We start from the raw sequence: 13,661 nt of genomic DNA, 5'->3' as shown, positions 1-13,661 counted from the left end.
CTTAAAACAATCTTATTTGCTCCCCCTCCCCCAAAGATCCCATAATTTGCTTTTGAGTACTGTAGCTAACAATTAGATATCCTAATGATTAATTCCATACTCTGCCCCTGATTGCTGGGTTCCTAATATATTTGTACTTTGTGTTCTTTACTTATTCTCCAAAAGCAATAAAGCTGTACATATTTACAGTAAAGATGATCCACAGCCAGGCCCCATGGCTCACACATATAATCCTAGCTACTCAGAAGGCTGAGATCTAAGGATCACAGTTTGAAGCCAGCCAGGGCAGGAAAGTCTGTGAGACTCTTACCTCCAATTAATCACACACACACAAAAGAGATGAAACTGAAGCTGTGACTCAAGGGGTATGGTGCTACCCTTGAGCACAAAAGCTCAAGGATGGTGCCCAGGCTCTGAGTTCAAGCTCCAGGACTCGTACTCGCTCCCCCAACCCCCACCCCAAAAAAGAGAGATCCTTTTCCTTCCCTTAACACATTTCTGAGACGTGCATGATAAAATAACTTGCTTATATTGTTCATCATAAAGTGTCTAGAGTCTCTTCAAAAATCTTTTCTTAAAGAACAAGGAGAGCTTATACCTGTAATCATAGGTACTTTAGCAGGATCAAGGTCAGTCCAGACAGAAAAAGCTCACCAGACTGTATCTCCAACTAACCAGCAAAAAGAAGGGGGAGGCATGCTCAAATGTTAGAGCATGGACTAAATAAGCAGGAGTTCAAACCCTAATCCAAACCTCTACCCCCATCAATAAAAACAAAAGATTTGACTCAAAGGAATATATTTGAATTAAAAGGAATACATTAGAACTATTCGCTATTAAACCTTAATCTTATTTTTATTTATCCATTTAAAAATGTCCTAAAGCTGGGCATTGGCTCATGCCTATAATCCTAGCTACTAAAGAGTCTGAGATCTGAGGAAAAAAGTCTGTGAGATTCTTAACTCGAACTAACTACCAAAAAGCCAAAAATACTGTTATGGCTCAAAGTGGTAGAGCACTTGTTTTGGACAAAAGCTTAAGGAAAGTGTCAAGGCCCTGAGTTTAATCTACAGGCTGGCACCAAAAAAAAAAATTGAAATAGTATCAATAATTCCTTGTGATATGTAGAGACTGTTTCAAAGTATGTTAAAATAGTAAATTCAAAATTCAAATACTTATGGATAACAATAATAATAATCCAACTAAAAGCATTTGAAATTCAACTCTATTTTTTCCAGTTTACTCAAGACACTGCTCACTGTCAAATAAATTCCTGGTACAAATGGTAAGAGCCAGCAGTTAGGGCTCTTCATGTTCTCAAAAGTGCCTTGAGGGGCTGGGAATGTGGCTTAGTGGCAGAGTGTTTGCCTAGCATGCATGAAGCCCTGGGTTTGATTCCTCAGTACCATATAAACAGAAAAAGCCAGAAGTGGCACTGTGACTCAAGGGATAGAGTGCTATCCTCGAGCAAAAGAAGCTCAGGGACAGTGCCCAGGCTCTGAGTTCAAGCACCAAACTGGGGGGGAAAAAGTGCTATGGAACAACTGTTAGATTAGGGGCTTCAAAATCCATCTTGGGGGAGGACCAAGACAGACATAGGCCAGGACCTAAACACCCATGATAAGTGGTGAATTTTAGAAAAGCCAGAGCTGTAAGTTCCACCAAGAGAATCAAGCAGATCACTTCATACTGGCTGATCCTCCTCACACTATGTGCTTCTGCCACCATTATCTCCTATCAGCTCCGCAATGAAGCTGAGTGGCTCATGTCGTCAGTATCTAATTCCTAACAGCAAATAGGAAATTATAAATCCCAAAATCAATAGTTCATGCAATGAGGGATGAGGAGATATTTCTTTTCTGTCAGCCTAGCTGAAGCCTTTTCTTCCTAAGAAGAATTAAGTTGGGAATTTTCTTCTAAGGCCTAGGCTTTCTGTCCACTCGTTTTCCACAATGTCACTGTATTTCTTTACTACTGGCTAGGACTAAATCTGAGCACCAGGAATTCCTGAATGGACGCTTTGTGAGCAAATCTGTTGAACTTCATCCATTATTTTTAAAACACAGACAACACAAAGGACTTAGGTTTTAACTCTCACTGTATCTGCTTTCACTTATTTAAAAAAGAAGTTGCCATTTCATATTTTGGTTTTGATAATGGGCAAGAGGTCTTAGAAGAATTTTCATTTGTGTTTTCACTTAACATGTTAAACCCCCCTCTTTAAAACAAAAAGTGCTCCTATTTTGCTTAACACAACATTTATACTTTAGTAGAGGTGCAAAAGGAAATCCTATCAAGACTCTTGCTCATTTTGTTGTTTCAAGGACTGGCTTCAAGCTCCCAGCTCTTCTGCTTAGCCTCCTGAGAGCTGGGATTACTGGCATGTGCTACTATGTCTGGCTCCATAGAACATCTTGTGTAAATCTAAAAAGACCAGCCTCTGGGAACATGTGGTTTGGCTAATGGACCAAGAAAGAATTTTGGCCCCTTGCACACGCCTTTGGCATTCTACCCAATAAATGATTTATACAACTCTGTCCGCTGGCTCTGATTTCTAATGTCTCTCTTGTTTCTCAGTTATTTTCATTACAGAATTCTTCTAGGAAAACGTGTCTTCAGTAAAGCTTTTAAAATCATTCTTTTAAGAGAGGGAAAAGAACAATCATTTTCTTACGTGTTTGGTAGATAAGGATTGTTACTAACTCATTTCTTAAAAATGAATGATTATAGGGAAGTTTGGAAATAGTAGTTGCAACTATTTGCGTAATCATTTGAGAACTTTTCGTGTTTTCTATTTTTCTTTTCCTATACAGAAAATGGCCAGACACTGTGTGTGTTATTTTTTAAACTGTATTTTATTATAAAGATGCTGCATAAAGGGGTTACAGTTACTTGAGTAAGGTAATGAGTGCATTTCCTCTCTAGCATTGTAACCTCCTCCTTTGTTTTTCTCCTACTATCCCTTCCCTTCCCCACTTCCCCTACTCCCGCTCCCCCCGAAGTTGTAGAGTTCATTTCCAACATAGTGTCTTGTGAGTCTCACTGTTGCAATGGATCATTCTATGTCCTTGTTTCAGCATTTTGTTATTCCCCTTCCCCTCCCCAAATTAGATTAATGTATGTACAAGATACAAGATTTTTTTTTTTTTTTAATGCCAGCCCTGGTGCTTGAACTTAAGAGCCTTGCATTGACTCTGGGTTTTCTTTCTCAGAGATAGTGCTCTACTACTTGAGCTACATTTCTACTTCCAGCTTTTTTGGTGATTAACTAGAGATAAAAGTCTCATGGACTTTGTTGCCCAGGCTGGCTTTGAACCACTATCCTCAGATCTCAGCCTCCTGAATGGCTAGGAATTACAGGCATGAGACCAGCCACTGTGGATACTTTCATAGGCCAATTGGACTGAATCTTAATGTTCTATTTGGCTCACATAGTGGATTCCCCTAAAATTTTATTTCAGTGCCTTTTCATGTTTGTTTTGCTACCAATTCTTAGAGAACTTCATAAACTGCAGACCAGTGGGCTGTACTCAGAGAAATTTTAATTCAGAAGATTTGAGGAGCATATGATTTTTACAAGTGTCTTTTGTTCTCTACCCCACCTCTTAGTTCATTCAAAATACTGCTCATTATCAGATAAATTCCTTGTTCATCCTCTAACTCCTCTTGGTGAGTCATATTTTAAGAAACATAGATTAGCCTAGACTTGGTGGCTAACGTCTGTAATCCTAGCTACTGAGGAAGCTGAGATCTAAGGATTGTGGTTTAAAGCCAGCTAGGACAAGAAAGTCCATGAGACTCTTATTTCCAATTAATCACCAAAAACCTGGAAGTGGAGCTGTGGTTCAAGTAATAGAGTGCTGGCCTTGAACAAAAAAACTCAGGGAGAGCACCTAGGCCCTGAGTTCAAGTCCTAGAACTAGCACAAAAGCCGGGTTGGGGGAGGGGGGATTTGTTGCCTAGCATGTGATTTTTCTCTCCCAATTTTCACTAAAGTTCTGTGAATAGCACTTCTCTACTTTCTGTACTCTTTCTTTATAAGGTTGATAGAGTATCCACCTTTCGCAGGTCATTCTCCACATTCAGTGTAGATACTCCTTCCCCAAAGATCTTCCTTCATCAGAAGTTTAGCTTTAACCTGGAAGCTGGTACCTCCTCTGCATCAACATCAACTCAGAAACCTACCAGTGGCCCTATCACAATCAGTGTCCCTATCCTAACTAGTCCCTCAGACTCAGGGCCACAGTGGTCATTTCTGTGGAAATTACAACATGACTTCTGTTCTTTAATCATACCCTACAGGCTAATGCCCAGCTACCCTTGTTCACCACAGACTCCCTATGCCAGGAACTCACCCTCATTCCTATCTAACTTAAGACGAACTTTAGTTGGCCTCTTCCAAAGAAAGAACTCCTCAGGTCCATCCTACATTCCTGTAAATATGGGCTGATGAAATTTTGAGCACACTTCTATGTACTTGCTTATTTTTCCATGAAAAACGTAGAAATAATTTGTGTGTGAACATACTGAAATACACAGAAAGATACAGGAGGAGGTATTTATTCTGCTTATCTTTCACTTTCTCAATAATCACATGAAGTTTAGCTTGATTAATAGAAAAGACAAAGCTAGATTTCTGCAAAATTTCTTTGGCTAAGAATTTAATCAGAGGGTAATTTACAGGTTAAGATAAACGCAAAACATATGCAAAGAGAATAAATATTTCTAAAGAAATTTATTGACTACAATGATAGTGATGACAATCAGTTTAATAAATATCTTTTAAGTATTTATGAATCACAGGTCCAAATTTTGAGATGCCAGGTACTGTTTTAGGTCATGCAAATACAAAATACAGCCATTAACAGAAAGGCTGAACCTTCACTGACACAGATAATAAGGGCAAACAGCCCAACAACTGTGGAAAATAGTTATATATGCAGATAGAGATGTGCATGTCAAGAATACATCAAGTGAACCTCTATTTTTAATTATGTTAGAGTGACCAGGATCAAAATTATTACTACCCTAACACACACACACACACACACACACACACACACACACACACACACACACAGTAAAGTAAAAAGCTAGATAACTAAAGAAAACAATTATGTTTAAACTTGAGAACATGAAGTACAGGATTCGATGCTTTCTAATGGATCAGATTTCTATTGGAATGTAATTTTTAGAACACAGCAGAGGGAAGGTGCTCTTGCCCAGAGTCCAGCAGTCTCACTGAGCTCAGCAACAGAGATTCAAGTGCAAGAAAACTAAGTCAGCTAGACATTGTAACAAAAAGCCAGAAAGCCTGGATCAATGGAAAACTAGCTTCAGGAACTGGTATGGGGACCTCTTGACTCTGGCTGAATACCTACTTATTAGGGCTCTACGAGTCTTTACATAACCAGGAAAAGATTTACTTCTTAGAAAAGCACTATGGAATTATAATACAAAAATCTTCAGCGCTCTTACAGAGTTAGAAATGTATACTAAAATATACCAGATGGGTAAATTAGGGAACATATGCAAAGAAACCAGGACAAAGTAATAAATGTCATACCAACCACAGTAAAAGGGTGTGATCTAACACAGAGCAGAATCAGAAGTCACTAACAAGGAAGGCTAAATTTGCCCCAGCTAGAGGCTTCTCTCAAATGCAGCTCCATAAGTAACCTTCTGCTAAAATGCAGAGAAATGCAACAAAATCCAGCACCCAACCTTCTGAAATTTGCAAATTCTAGAATCCAGTAAAAATTAGGAAGCATAAGAAAAAAGGGGAAAAAAGTGACCCTTAACCAAAATAAAATCAGTAGAAGAGACGTAGAAACGATAGGATCAACATGAAAAATGTTGAAATAGCTACAAAACAATATTCAAAATACCTGAGGATTTAAAACATAACATGAACCTAATAAGGAAATAAAATTTAAAAACATAGATGAAATTTTGATATGTAAAACTCAGTATTGGAGTAAAACATTTACTGACTAGACAAAAATAGATTACATATTGAAGAAAAAGGAACTGTGAACCTGAAGGCACATCAACAGAATCAACAATAGAGAAGCACAAAAAGGAAACATAGTAGAAAGAAAATAAACATAGCTTCTGTGGCCAATAGGTGGCCTAATAAATGTGTCAATTTCAAACCATGATAAAGAGTGAAAGGAACCAAATTTACTGCTCATTTGAAATACACATACACACACATACATATACACACACTCACATGCATGCGCACACACACAAATGTATGAAACGACTTACAAGCTGTTGAATGTCAGGAAACTAAAAACAGTGATTCTTCAGAGACAGGAAATAGTCCTGCAATGGCTGGAGCGCAGGGCCCACAGACTTCAAGCTGTAATGCAGGAACAAGGGACCCAGTCTGAGCCTACAAGTATCACTGAGTTGAGGAGATGATGTTGAGGGGTCAAGGAAGCCCTGGGCCTCATATGACAGGGCAATGAGAGAGAAAACTCCCACAAATAAAGAATAACAATTCTCAGGAGACCCTTCAAGTCTCGGCATGCTCATGGGTGGAAACTTCCGTAGACAAGGAAAAACAAACAAACAAACATGTGAAGCAATAGATAACAAGATCCCCAGTAATCCAGGTGGCTGGAAATAGTTTGCATTCTTGTCAACCAGAGTGGACAAGCTCATGACCAACAAGATCCTTCACAAAGCAGTGCTTAGAAAGGCTGTCACTAAATGCTGTGCTCCTCTTACCCAGTAATTTTTTTTTTTTTTGGTCGGTCATGGGGCTTGAACTCTGGGCTTGGGCACTGTCCCTATGCTCTTCAGCTCAAGGAGAGCACTCTACCGCTTGAGCCACAGCGACACTTCCGGTTTTCTAGTGGTTTATTGGAGATAAGAGTCTCAGGACTTTCCTGCCCCGGCTGGCTTTGAACTGTGATCCTCAGATCTCAGCCTCCTGAGTAGCTAGGATTACAGGCATGAGCCACTGGCACCTGGCTCCCAGAAAAATTTAAAGGTAAGATATAAAGGGGTGGTCAGCGCTTAGCACACACAAAAAAAATTCACACTGTGAATTACAATTAAAAAATAACCAGAGATGCAAAAGAAGTAGAATATTATTCAGGATGAGGAAAAAAAAAATCAGTCAATACAAATAGACCCTAAGATGGCACAGATAGAAGAATTCATAGGCCTGAGCACTGTGTCAGTTACTATTAACTTTATCCTATATATGATAACAAGCTAGAGGAAATTGTGATATCTTAATACGTGGAAGGTTTTTTAAATATCAAAATAAAATGTTGAACCATTTAATAAAAACTCAAAAGCCACAGATTCAGCAGTCAATAAATTCAAAGCCTAAGAAACAAAACTGTAAGCTTGATATGATGATGCATAACAATTCCAACAATTCCAAAACACTGAAGAGGCTGAACTAAGGGAGGTTCTTCCCCTATGGTATATCTATGGTATATCCCCTGTTGTCACTATATTTGATTTGGACTCCCTGGTATTGTATATACATTTATTTGAATTATGGAAGGGAAAGGGAACAACAGAATGGTGAGACAAAGAACAAGGGGGGAAACCAATGCAACAGCGATATACACAGACAATATGTTGGAAATGATCTGTACAACTTGGGAGAGGGAAAGTAGGAGAAAAACAAGGGAAGAGGTAACATGTTTGACAAGAAATGTACTTATTACCTAACTTATGTGATTGTAACCCCATTGTACATCACCTTGATAATAAAAAAACAAAATAAATATATCTATATTTATATCTATATCTATTTATCTATCATCTAGCTGAAAAAAGGGAGGGTCAAGAGTTTGAGGCAAGCCTCTGCTACTTAAAAGGAAAGAAAGGGAGGGAGGACAGGAGGGGAAAAGGAAACTACTTCATGGTAATTATAATCAGATCATTTAAACTGGTGATAAAAAACTATCTTCAAATCAGAGAAAGCATAAAAACATATGCACAGAGGAACAAGGAAGAGGATATCAGGAAATATTTTTCTCTGTCAAAAAACAGTGCAACACTAAAGATAGGGAATATCTCTTACGTACTTTTAAAGCCATCAACCTGAAATTATAAATGCAGTGACATTATTTTTCAAAATGTACAGGAAATACTCTTTTTAAGAATAAAAATGATGAAAGATTAATCAGCAGTAGATTTTCCTGCAATAAACGTTTAAGGAAATGCTTCAAGTAGAAATAAATTGATAGCAGATAGAAACTTGCATCTATTATAAAGAAAGACCATATAAAATGGCACCTCTAGGGTAATGTAGAAAACACTGTCATCTATTACTTCAGCTAATTCCTTACAGGCTAAATGGCTTGCTTAAAACAAGAAAAACCTAGAAGAGAGATAAAGAAATAATATAATGCTGTGAAATTTTATTTTAAAATCTTTAATTTTAATTTTAAATGGACAGACTATTTATTTGTTTTTTTTTTTTTTGTTGTTGTTGTTTTTTTGGTCCAGTCGTGGGGCCTGAACTCTGGGCCTGGGCACTGTCCCTCAGCTCTTCAGCTCAAGGCTAGCACTCTACCACTTGAGCCACAGCGCCACTTCCGGCACTTTTCATTTTGCTTATGTGGTGCTGAGGAATCGAACCCAGGACCTCATGCATGCAAGGCAAGCGCTCTACCACTGAGCCACCTTCCCAGCCCCAGACTATTTATTTGTATATATTTATTGAGTACAGTATGTTTATGTGTTTGCTTGTTTGTTTGTTTGGACTTACATATGAGAAGATAGCAAAATAGTACCCACTACTTTTGCAAAAAATGGAGATGGGAGAAGGGACTTTTATAGTGTAACAGACCTAGTGAATCTGATAGAAGTATATTATACATATCTATGGGAATATCACAATGAAACCTCTTTATACAATTAATCCATCCTAATTACAACACTACCTTCCTACTGATGTGATCATCTCTGAAGAAAATCTTAACAGATATTGAAACAAGTTACTAAACCTAAAAATTAAGTTTATCAGGATAACATTATCAAAGTAGTTATATTTCTACATACTAACAGTAAGCTATCAGAGAAAGGAATTTAAAATAGCACCATTTACAATAACACCCCAAATGTGAACTACCTAAGAAAATAAATCTAATGAAATATAGATAAAACTTACTAACTGAAAATTGGAAATGCTGCCAAGGAAAAGTAAAGAAAACAAAGCAAATGAAAAGGTACAACTTGCTCATGGATTGGGAGGTTCGATATTTTAAGATGTCAATTGTCCTCAAGTGAATTTATTGATTCAACTCAATCTCCATCAGAATCTCAGCAGGCTTTCTTTGTATAAACTAACCAAAGTTCCCAAAGTTCCCAAGGAAATGTAAAGAATGTGGGATAGCCAAAAACGAGTGTGATAAAAAAAAAAAAAAGAGTCAGATACTTGTACTTCCCTAAATCAAGACCTACTACAAAGCTACAGTACAAAAGCAGGTGTTATTGTCATCAACTAGACTAAAAGACCAACAGACAAGTCTAAAATATAACCACACTTATGTTGTCAATTCGTTTTGTTTTGTTTTTGCCAGTACTGGGGTTAGAACTCAGAATCTTACCCTTTCACTCTGCTTGCACTCTGCCACTTGAGCAATACCTCCAGGCTGGCTTTTTGTTGGTTATTTTGGAAATGGAATCTCATGGACTTTTCTGCCTGGGCTGCTTTGAATCACGTTCCTCCAGATTTTAGCCTCTCAAGTAGCTAGGATTACAGGCATGTGTCTCAAGCATCTGGATCTGAATTTTTTTTTTTAATGAAATAAAGAACAGAACACACAAGTTATCAAAGAAAACTACAAACAGTAAGAGAAACTGAAGAGGTATTGTGTAAATCAAGAAACAAGGGAAGCTGGACACCAGTGGCTCATGCCTTTAATCCTAGCTATATCAGGAAGCTAAGATCTGAGGATCCCAGTTTGAAACTAGCCCAGGCAGGAAGTCCAAGAGACTCTTATCCCCAACGAACTACCAAAAAAGCTGGAAGTGGAGTTATGGCTTCAGTGGTAGAGCTCTAGCCTTGAGCAAAAGAGCTCAAGGACAGCAGCCCTGGACCTGAGTTCAAGTCCCATAACCTATGTGTGCATGTGCACACATACACCACACACACGTGTGCATGTGCACACATACACCACACACACGTGTGCATGTGCACACATACACCACACACGTACACACACACACGTGTGCATATGCACACATACACACACACACACACACACACACACACACACACACACACACACACACACACACACACACACCCCAAAAGCAAGAGCTGTACTACTTTTTCTAAGATACTGCCCCTAATGTAGCACAAGAAAATGAGCTGCTTAAGGAATTCCAACTTTCATCTGGTATCCCACAGACTTGAATGTTTGGTTGATTCTTTGCTCTGATTTTTTCTTTTTTTCTCCCCCAAGTACTAGCGATTCTATTAAGGACCTTCTACCAGCTTGAGTGTGCTATATTTATGACCTCAATTCTTCCGTTTTATATTTTGTTTGTGAGATAGAGTCTCATTAACTTTGCCTGAGCTGCCTGGAATTTGCACTGCTGCTCATGTCTCCTTTCCTGAGAAGCTGAGATTACAGGCATGTACCACCATATCCAGATGAATCATTTTAATTATATGATTAGTAACACCTTGAACTTTGCCATGACATTAGATTTGCCATGACATTAGATTTGGGCTGGGGATGTAGGTCAGTGGTAGAGTGCTTATCTAGCAATCACAAGGCTCTGGGTGCGTTTGATCCCCAACATTTACCAAAATTCTTGCGTAACTTTAATAATTTATCATTATTTTCCTGTTCATTTCTTCTAAAATACTTGAATTTCATTGAACAAAATAGAGCGCTATCTTCTTCCTCCTCTCCCAAATCTAATCTTTTTCTTTTAAAGTTTTTAAAGTTTAAGTTTCATTAAATGAAAACAACTTGTTTTTAAAACTTTATCTAAAGTGAATCACTGTTCTCTAGTTTCTCTTTTCTCATAGGCCTCCAAACTGTAGAAATTTGTTCCAGGCAGCACCACCTCCAAAAAGATAAGGAACCTCTGAGCTCTTATGGACAAGCAAAGGAAACAGCAGACTGGGAGGAGAAGGGAAAAATACCACATAGAAATCTGAGTCCTTGGGTTGTATGTATAATCTAAGTGCTAACTGGAAGTCAATTCTAACCTTGAACAAAATTCTAAAGCACTTGGTTGCAAGAACACCCTGAGCACTAAAAGGTAGAGAGCCAGGAGTTGGCAGCCATTCTCTCCTCTACCTCCCTCCCTAGCCCTATCCTTGTCTCCCAATGACAGAAAATAAACTCCAAAATAAATAAATAAATAAATAACCAAAAGGATCTGGGATTTTGTGGGGCTTTTTGCGACTTCTGACGTTTTACTGTAGGTGGGGGTATTACTAATGCCAGAGGCAGGAAAGCTCTCCTCTACAAAGCAGGACTGATTCTAGTAGTAGATCACCTTGCTACTAAAAGCTAACTTTACATAGCTTCTAAATAGCTAGAAGCAGGGTACAATAAAGCCCCCAAAATCTTACTTTCAATACATATTTTCTGGTAAAAATATATACATATATATACTTGCCCCTGGTGATCTGTGAAGTCTGCTTACATTGACCTAATTTAACTAATAGTTCCAGGTGATACAGCCTTCCATCCATCAAACAACCGGCTAATGTTGCTCTCTTTCCAGGTAATATCATTGTTGGTAACTATTATATGATTCTTGTTCTTTTGGGAATCTTTATTAAAAAATTATTTTCAAGTGAAATACAAACCACAAAAAAGGACAAAGAGGAGTGAGTCATTTTATATTACATGGGACTCTGCTTCTTTAATTTACCATAATTCAATAGGTCTTTGCCAAATAAGTTAACTTGCCAATCTTATTATTTACAAGTCCCATAGGACACAAAAATGATATATTTTCAGAAAGTGACCACAACACTAAACTGAACTGAATTTAGAGGAGAAAAGAGAAAAAGATTAACAACACATTGAGAACCATGAATTGGTTAGTAATTAATTTTTTAGCCTGCATATCAACTTATCTTTCATTTGAAAAGGACTAACAGGGCTGATGCCAGTGGCTTACACCTGTAATCCTAGTCACATAGGAAGCTGAGATCTGAGCATCATAGTTCCAAACCAGCCTAGACAGGAAAAGTCCATGAGACTCTTAAGTCCAATTAAGTACTAGAAAGAAAAAAGGCCAGAATTGAAGGTATGGCTTAAGTGGTAGACCACCAGCCATAAGTGAAAATGCTAAAGGGTAGTGCCAAGGTCCTGAGTTCAAACCTAGTACTAACAAAACTGATTTCTCAAAAATGAGTAACCCAACAAAAAGAAAATGCTGCTATTTTTAAAAAATGGCTATTGATATAGCCATTCTATATCTGAGAAGAGAGAAGGGCTTTCAGGAGAGGAGAGACTGGAGTGTCAGATTGAGAAGAACTAGAAAGGCTATTGGGAGGCCTGATCCAAACTGATCAGAGGAAGTCCCATTTTTCTGAGTTAGAAATACAGACAGAGCTAGTAAAACTCTGTAGCATGTGGGGGGAGGGGAGCATATTGTGGGGAACTTGTATGGTCTCAATTTTCTCTGAAAAAAAAATAATAATAAAAAGCAAGTACGTAAGGATCTGTGGAATAGCCCAGTAGAATACTTGGCTAGCATGTGTGAGGCCATGGGTTCTATCTTCAGCAGTGTAAGGAAAAAATATGTATGTATGTATGTATGTATGTATGTATGTATGTATGTATTACAGATAGATTGATCGATAGATTCTTATGTATACATAGGTGTGAGTATGTGTGTATGTGCGTATGCACACACGTGTGTATCCTGCTACTACTCAATGCCTTTTCCATGAGTGTTTACCAGTACAGCCACCACGCTGGCTGTGGGTCAGGAGGGCTTAATGGTCCTGGAAGGTACCTGGGTCTTCCTGAGAGTCATTTAATATGGGAAATACTCTCTTGCATGTTGTCCTGCTGTTTGCTTAGCATTTTCATTCATTTCTGTGCCAGGCTTCCCCAAACACAGAAGCTTGCGGGCTTTCAATATCATAGTCTAGTTATATTTGAACTTAGATTCCAATATTACCTAGGAACAGTAGGGTATGCCTATTTCTTGGCTGGTTCAAAACTATTAGGACACCACAGGCACTTAGGAAAGCCTAGATTCCCTCTCTCTGGTTACCCTGGCAAAGGACAGAGGAACTAGTCATAAGAATGTGAGCATGACTGAGGACTGATCAGGAGCCAGTCAACTATGACCTAGAGACACATCTAGCCTGTGGCTGGATTTGAAAAGACAGCATAACTGACATCCATCCACTCCTAATTGTTTATGTACAGCTCTGTAGTTGCTTTGGCCTTCAGGGGTAAAGCTGAATAGTTTCCATAAAGAGCTGTACCCACCAAGCTGATAATATTTACACCATGCCTTTCACAGGAAGAGTGTGTCAACCTTGATGTAAAGCAAAAGAATGTGTGGGGGCATAGGGTGATTACACTTAAATGCCCAGGCCATTGGCCATAGCAATGATGAACCTCTTATTTTTTTATTTTCTTGTAAAGGTGATATACAGAGGGGTTACAATTACATAATTAAGGAAATGA

General features: G+C 38.3%; 1 protein-coding gene across 7 annotated transcripts in view; it reads right to left on the bottom strand.

The window, feature by feature from the left end:
• The window catches only part of Arhgap28 (Rho GTPase activating protein 28), a 168,871-nt gene that overhangs the window by 83,123 nt on the left and 72,087 nt on the right, over window positions 1–13,661 (bottom strand). The window contains exon 1 of one of the 7 annotated variants that reach the window (XM_070029547.1): window positions 9,588–9,664. The exons of the other annotated variants lie outside the window; for them this stretch is intronic. The gene's annotated coding sequence lies outside the window, so the exon portion shown is untranslated. Of the gene's footprint in view, window positions 1–9,587; window positions 9,665–13,661 lie in introns of those variants that run through there. 7 annotated transcript variants of the gene reach the window in all.

Source organism: Dipodomys merriami, unplaced genomic scaffold (assembly GCF_024711535.1).
Source record: "Dipodomys merriami isolate MVZ:Mamm:240054 unplaced genomic scaffold, mDipMer1.0.p SCAF_2, whole genome shotgun sequence".
NCBI classification, from domain to species: domain Eukaryota; kingdom Metazoa; phylum Chordata; class Mammalia; order Rodentia; family Heteromyidae; genus Dipodomys; species Dipodomys merriami.
This window is presented reverse-complemented; position numbering and strand designations above follow the sequence as displayed.